This window comes from Equus asinus, chromosome 10 (genome assembly GCF_041296235.1).
Source record: "Equus asinus isolate D_3611 breed Donkey chromosome 10, EquAss-T2T_v2, whole genome shotgun sequence".
NCBI lineage: Eukaryota > Metazoa > Chordata > Mammalia > Perissodactyla > Equidae > Equus > Equus asinus.
The window spans coordinates 52,060,070-52,066,519 of NC_091799.1; the positions used below are offsets into that span (position 1 = coordinate 52,060,070).

The 6,450-nt window shown below is 48.1% G+C and overlaps 1 long non-coding RNA gene across 1 annotated transcript; it reads right to left on the reverse strand.

Moving 5' to 3' along the window:
• Window positions 1-872: 872 nt before the first annotated feature.
• LOC123289409 (uncharacterized) lies at window positions 873-5,070 on the reverse strand. The gene is made up of 3 exons (XR_011506386.1): window positions 3,655-5,070; window positions 3,340-3,439; window positions 873-1,417 (listed from the first exon to the last, which is right to left on the reverse strand). It is a non-coding gene; the product is annotated as an uncharacterized lncRNA (long non-coding RNA).
• Between the last annotated feature and the right edge of the window lie 1,380 nt (window positions 5,071-6,450).

Consider the following 6,450-nt stretch of genomic DNA (forward strand, 5'->3'; position numbering starts at 1 on the left):
TTTAATACTTTTGTTTCTTTGGTGGGTTTTTGTTTTCTTTTCTTTTGCTGTGTCTTCTAGAACCCCAGTATAATGTTGAAGAGAAGTCACAACGGTGGAAACCCACATGTTGTTCCTGAGCTAAAATGGAATGTTCTCAACACCACAGTGTTCAGTAGGATTCTGTGTAGATACCTCTTTTTGGTGAAGGTACGTCCCTTTTTCTACAAGTTTGCTGAGTTTCTTTTTAAATCATGTCTATCTTTATATGAGTTATAATGAATTCCTGATTAATTTACGTTTTTTGTTTTTTTTAAAGATTTTAGTTTACTTTTTCCTTTTTCTCCCCAAAGCCCCCTGGTACATAGTTGTATATTCTTCATTGTGGGCCCTTCTAGTTGTGGCATGTGGAACACTGCCTCAGCATGGTTTGATGAGCAGCGCCATGTCCGCGCCCAGGATTCGAACCAACAAAACGGCCGCCTGCTGCGGAAGCACACGAACTTAACCACTCGGCCACAGGGCCAGCCCCTAATTTAAGTTTTTATTGTAGAATGCTCCTCTACACACAAAGTAGAAGAAATATGTAATGAATTCTTATGTCTCAGCTCCAATACTTATAAAAATTTGACCAATTGAGGGGCTGGCCCCGTGGCCGAGTGGTTGGGTTCGCGTGCTCTGCTGCAGGCGGCCCAGTGTTTCGTTGGTTTGAGTCCTGGACACGGACATGGCGCTGCTCATCGAGCCACGCTGGGGCGGCGTCCCGCATGCCACAACTAGAAGGACCCACAATGAAGAATATATAACTATGTACTGGGGGGCTTTGGGGAGAAAAAATTAAAAAAAAAAAATTTGACCAATTGAGTTTCTTATATACAAACTTAGCACTTATTTGGTTTATTATTTTAAAGAAAATCCCACAAAGTACATAACTTTACACATTATTACTTGAAATGTATTGCTAACATATAATGCTATATCTGTATACTTATAGGTATCTATAGATATAGCTATACCCATCATGCCTCTAGCACATCTAACAAACAAATTTAAATGCCTTAATATTTCCTCAGATAGTCAAATATTGTGATTTCCTCAAAAATGACTTTTTCAAATCAGAATCCAAACAGAGTACACATGTTAATTTAGTTATGTCTTTAGACTTTTATTTCCCAACAATCCTACATTCTCCATTATTCATGTCATTTCTTCTTCTTTTGAAAAACTGAATTACTGGTCTTAGAAAGTCCTACATGATATATTTTGCACATTGTTTCATCGTGGTGTCACTTTACATGTTCCTCTGCAGAACTGAGAAGCAGAGGCAAGAGAGGAGGAAGATGCTCCCACGAGGACTGGGGCCTGCAGGAGACGTCCTTTCTGCAGAGAAGTCAGGGCATTGTTATGGGGTCACACATCAAGACAATCTCTCCTGAGCCTGGAGACAGAGGAAAGGGAGCAGGCTCAGCAGACCCGTGGCTTCTCACAGATCCAACTACAGCACCAATATACACAGCACACAGCAGAGGACCAGGAGCCAGCCTTCCTCATGTAGATACAATCCTGGCAATAAGATTCAGCATGAGGCCAGCTGCTGTGAAAACACACCAACGTCAGCCACGTCCCTTAACCACAGTGCTGGAGCAAGGCACTCTCATCCAGGCTCAGCTGGGGTTGTTGCTGACAAGGTCCCAGAAGAGGATCAGGTCACAGCTGAGGGGCCAGTCTTGGGGATATGGAGAAATCCCAAGAAATAAAAAATCTTAGCCATATCTTACAGCAGGGTTTCTACACTAGGGGGCTATTGACATTTGGCACCATATCCTTATTTGTTGTGAGGGGCTGTCCTGTGCATAGTGGGACATTGAGCAGCGTTCCTGGTGTCTCCCCACTAGATGCCAGGAATACCCATTCTCTGTTGTGACGGCCAAAAATATTCCAGACCATGCCAAGTATTTCTAGTGAGGAAAATCACCTCCTTTTGAGCACCACTGTCCTAGGACAATCTGCTGGTGCAACTTCTTGCCTCATAAATGAAATAAATGAGGCCCAAGAGGACAAGTGACTTCACATCTCTGGATCTCTGAGATTCAGTTTGAGGACATTTGAGTGTCTGGCGTATAATAGGGGCTAAGTCTGTCAAACGATCCCATGCCCTCTTTCCTAAACACTTCTTAAAATGTTTACAACACTCCTCCATTCATTCCAAAAGAGTTTGTTGTGCACCTGTCATGTTCAAGCCTTGCAGGGGTACTGGAGACACGTAGATGTGTAGGACACCTTCTCTGCCCTAAAGCAGCAGCTCATCTGGTGGATAAAATGTGTTTAGACAAAGGAAGATCTTAATAAACACAACCACAAACCTCCACAGAGTGCGTGGCTGGGATATTAAGGGAGTCAGGTTAACTCGGGCTGGGCATAGGATGGATTCCTCTGGCAGGCACAGCATCTTGGGCTCGACGCACATATTGCAGTTCACCAAACCAATAAAATGTGTTCGAGACAGGTGAGACAGCAGGAGCAAAAGCAGGAAGATAAGCTGCAAGACACGGTCCAAAAAGACGAGTCATCTGGCACATAGCTGTGGCAAGGAGGTGGAGGGAGCACTTGGGAGTGTAGGAGACGAGAACGTGAAGATCAATGGTACCCGCTGCATGGGCATTGAAAGGTGCCATCTGAAAGAGTCTGGACTTGTCTGTGTGTCATTGAGAAGCTGGGTGATTTCTAAAGCCATATCGGACATATTTTTAAAGATGGCAACGTGGGCTTGACTAGAGCATGGGTCGATGAGAGGAAGACTAAACACAGGATATAGAGCCATTTTCCTGAGACCTGAGGGAGAAGCAGAGGGGATGAAGGAAAGCAGATGTGCTCAAGATGGCCCAAGAAGCTTAGGGTGAAGTTCTGGTAAAGCTGTGGACATGAAGGAAAGTTCAAAGACAGATGGTGACCAGAGCGTGAGATTGTTGACTTATATGCAGAGGGCTTAGGACTGCATCCTCCAGGCAGTGATCCTGCAAACATGTTCTGTAGGACTCAAGAGACTCCAGATACACCCAGATGAGCTCTGCAGCTTAATACGCTTGCACATCACACGTCCTCTTCCACTCCTTAAAGGGCAAGGTTCTCTTTAGTGTATTAAAGGAATGTGAGTTCCTACAATAAAGAACTTCTTGTTTGATGTTGTTGAATTGTGGTTTACACACACCTGCAACTAAGCATGACAACAGGAAACATGACAGGCTGTTTGTTCAGGCCAAAATTAGAACCTTGAGGCAGTCAAGAATCTAGGGGAAGATGTCTCCAAGATCCAATGAGACAGACTAGCTAGGGCTCAGGTATTCCAACAGAAACACTCACATGAAAGTGGGGCTGAGCCACCTCTCCACTGATAGATGCCCTTTGGGTACTGTTTCCAAAGGCCAGTCCAGGACACATCTTCCGCTGAACTTAGGAATTTCTGCATGGGGAGAAGGCAGATTAGGTCAATTAATACTACAGCCAGAGGTGAGCATGTGGTGGATGCAGCCCGCGAAAGGGTCTAAGACCTAGAGGACCCCATGGGCAGGGATGTGGTCCAATGTAGCAGTTGAACACACTGGCCAAAAGCTCTGGATAGACCTCCATTTCCACCACTGCTGTGGACAATGTGGTCGGCAAGTTGTGGACACTTACGATCCTCAGGCTCCTCGTTGGTAAAATGCAGATGGCGATGGCAGGTGCTTCCAGGATTTCAGTGAGGGAAAAGAGCCCAGTAGAGTTCCTAGTTGAGCACTGGATAGGAGGCAGTGAGGAATATTATTCAAGGGCGTGATTGACAGGGCAAGGAATTTGGGCACTACCCCATAGAAATGGTTCTGGCAATCAATCGGATCCACTGACAAATATTGGGTCCTGCTGTGTGTCCAATGTGGCTCCAGGCACCATGGACTCAAAGGTAAGTCAGATCCGCCCGTTGCCTTGGGGTCCCTCATGTGTGGGCAGATGGACCCATGATCTGGCAGCACAGTCCAGCATTCAGGAAGAGGCAGGGGGAAGGATATTGAGGGCAATGTTTGATCTGATGTGAAATTGATCTGATGGAGGAGCTGTCCCTGTAGATAAAAGGAGGCAGGGGCATTCCAGGTAGAGGGGCCAGCAGGAAAAATTGCTCAGAAGCTGGACACAAATGAATGCTGCCCAACTCTACCTGCCAAGATAGTTGATGTGTATTAAGAGGGCAGAATGAAGGATTTGCACCAGATTCTACAGGGGACAAGGACAGGAGCTTGCAATGACTTGAGGGGAGAGACAGTGCCCCTCGCCCATCCCACCTGCTCTGCTTGGCCGTTGATGATGACCAGATGAGCACCCACCTCACACGGTGATCCTCGCCTTTGAAGCAGGTGAGTTCATCGTGGACAAGTTGCAGGAGGAGCCCTGAAATGCTGCCCAGGTCCTTGGGCAGGGCTCACAGGGGGTTCTGAGGAGGAGGCAGAGCTCAGCTCTGCTGGGCTGGGAGCTGCACAGGCCACTGAACGGAACCTCCAATGAAAGGCTGGAACTGGACCAGCTGTGCCTCCCCAACACTTTGCCAAAGTGAGCACAGCAGCTTCCCATTTGTCCGTTCAAGGGATGGACGTCAGCAGAAGGCAGGGTAACACAGGGCAGGGGCCTCAGACTGTGTGTCAGCATCAACCTTGACAGGGGCTTGATTAAAATAACCCCGACACACTCCTGCACCATGAGACCCGCTACCATCAACAGGGCTGAAAAGAACACTCTCCCTCTCCCGACTCTCACCTGGCACCACCCATACCCGCCCCTGTCTCCTTGCTGTTGCCTTCCTGCATGGCCTGCACTGGCCAGAACATTTCTCCCGTGTAATGTCCTGCTTGTGTCCAGCATCTGCCAGACGGTGATGCAGGGAGAAGGAGAAACAAGCCAGTGCTGACGGAGAGGCGTCTAGTCATCACACCCACAGTTGGGAAGCTTTCACGTGTGATGTTGTTTAATGGTCTTTTCCCTCTGAATGCCATTATGGTTTTTCTCTTTTCCTTTGATTCTCAGCAGGTTGACTAGGATTTACCTGTGTGTGTGTGTGTGTGTGTGTGTGTGTGTGTGTGTGTGTGTGCATGCATATGCTTTCTGGAATTTACCCAGTCAGGGGTTCTCTGAGTTCCCTCAATCTGTGTTTTGATTATCTTTCATGATTTTATAAAACTCTCAGAATTCTGAGCCCCACATCTCCTACTCATTTACTGTCACCTGAGATATGCCACCTAACCTGTCAACCTCAGTTTCCCTATTTGTAAAATGGAAATAATTATAAGACCTGCCTCCCAAGGATGCTCTCTGCATTGAGATCGTGGGTCTGGTGTTTGATAAGCCCTCAATAAATGCAGCCATGGGTCTTTTTAAAGCCATGGCGGTACTCTTAGACTTGGCCAAGCAGCATGCCTACCCGGGTCCTGAACATCTAGAGACCTTCAGTTTCAAGGGCTTTCCTCGAGGGAAGTCCTCCTCTGCCATCTGGGGCCAGACAGGATTGTCAGTGGCTCCCAGGAGGAGCAGTCCAGGCCCCCAGGACCAGTTCAAGTGAACAGAGTTCAAGTGGTCTCTGTCACAGGAACAAATAGTCTCCATTTTTTCACTCCCCTCTGGTGACTGTCACCTGCCAGGATCAGCCCTGGTTCTGACGTCTCTCCACTGGGGAACTCTGAACCCTCGAACCCGCACATAGCATTGACCAGAAGGCTCAAGAAGCTCTAAGGTTTGTACCTATGTTTGGTGGCATGAACTTTCTTTTGTAGATATGACTGGGCTGCGGCAGCCTGATGTTGGTAACTCACTGACTTGGAGGACATTTGCCATGGACCTAGGATGAGTTCTGGGGTCTGGGCTGCAGATGGCTCAACAGCAAGCCCAGAGCCTGAGTTGTGGGTGGACCTTTGCATCTGCTTTTGTGTGCTCATTTCCTGGTGCTGTCTCTGGCCTATAGTTTCCACATGGGGCAGGGATGGTGGTGGGAGTCCCGTCCCTGTGCATCCTGTGCTGCTGGCCTCAGTGTGGCTCCCACAAGTCAGCTACAGGCCCTGCGCCAAGCCCCCAGCTGCCCACCAAGGATGGCCCCACCTCTCTCCTCCAAGTGTCTCTGATGCTGTTGCTCTGCAGCCCCAATGGTCCCTTCCAATCGACGTCATCTTTAGGCCCCAGGGTTTGGTCCTCAGCTCCATCGCTAACACGCCATTGGACCGCAGAAAACATTAACACAAACCTCTGACCTCAGCCTCCCCATCAGCAAACTGGGAGTAAAAACAGCACTTTCCTGCCAGAGAGGATCTGACGGCTGGTCGCATTCATGTGAACACACGGTGTGCACTCACTTTGCTGTCAGAAAACCCATATGTCTGAGATTTATTACAGGACGCTCAACCCCAGGCTCGAGAGTTTGGACTCTGGGCAATAGGAGAGCCTCTGCCATTGGACTCC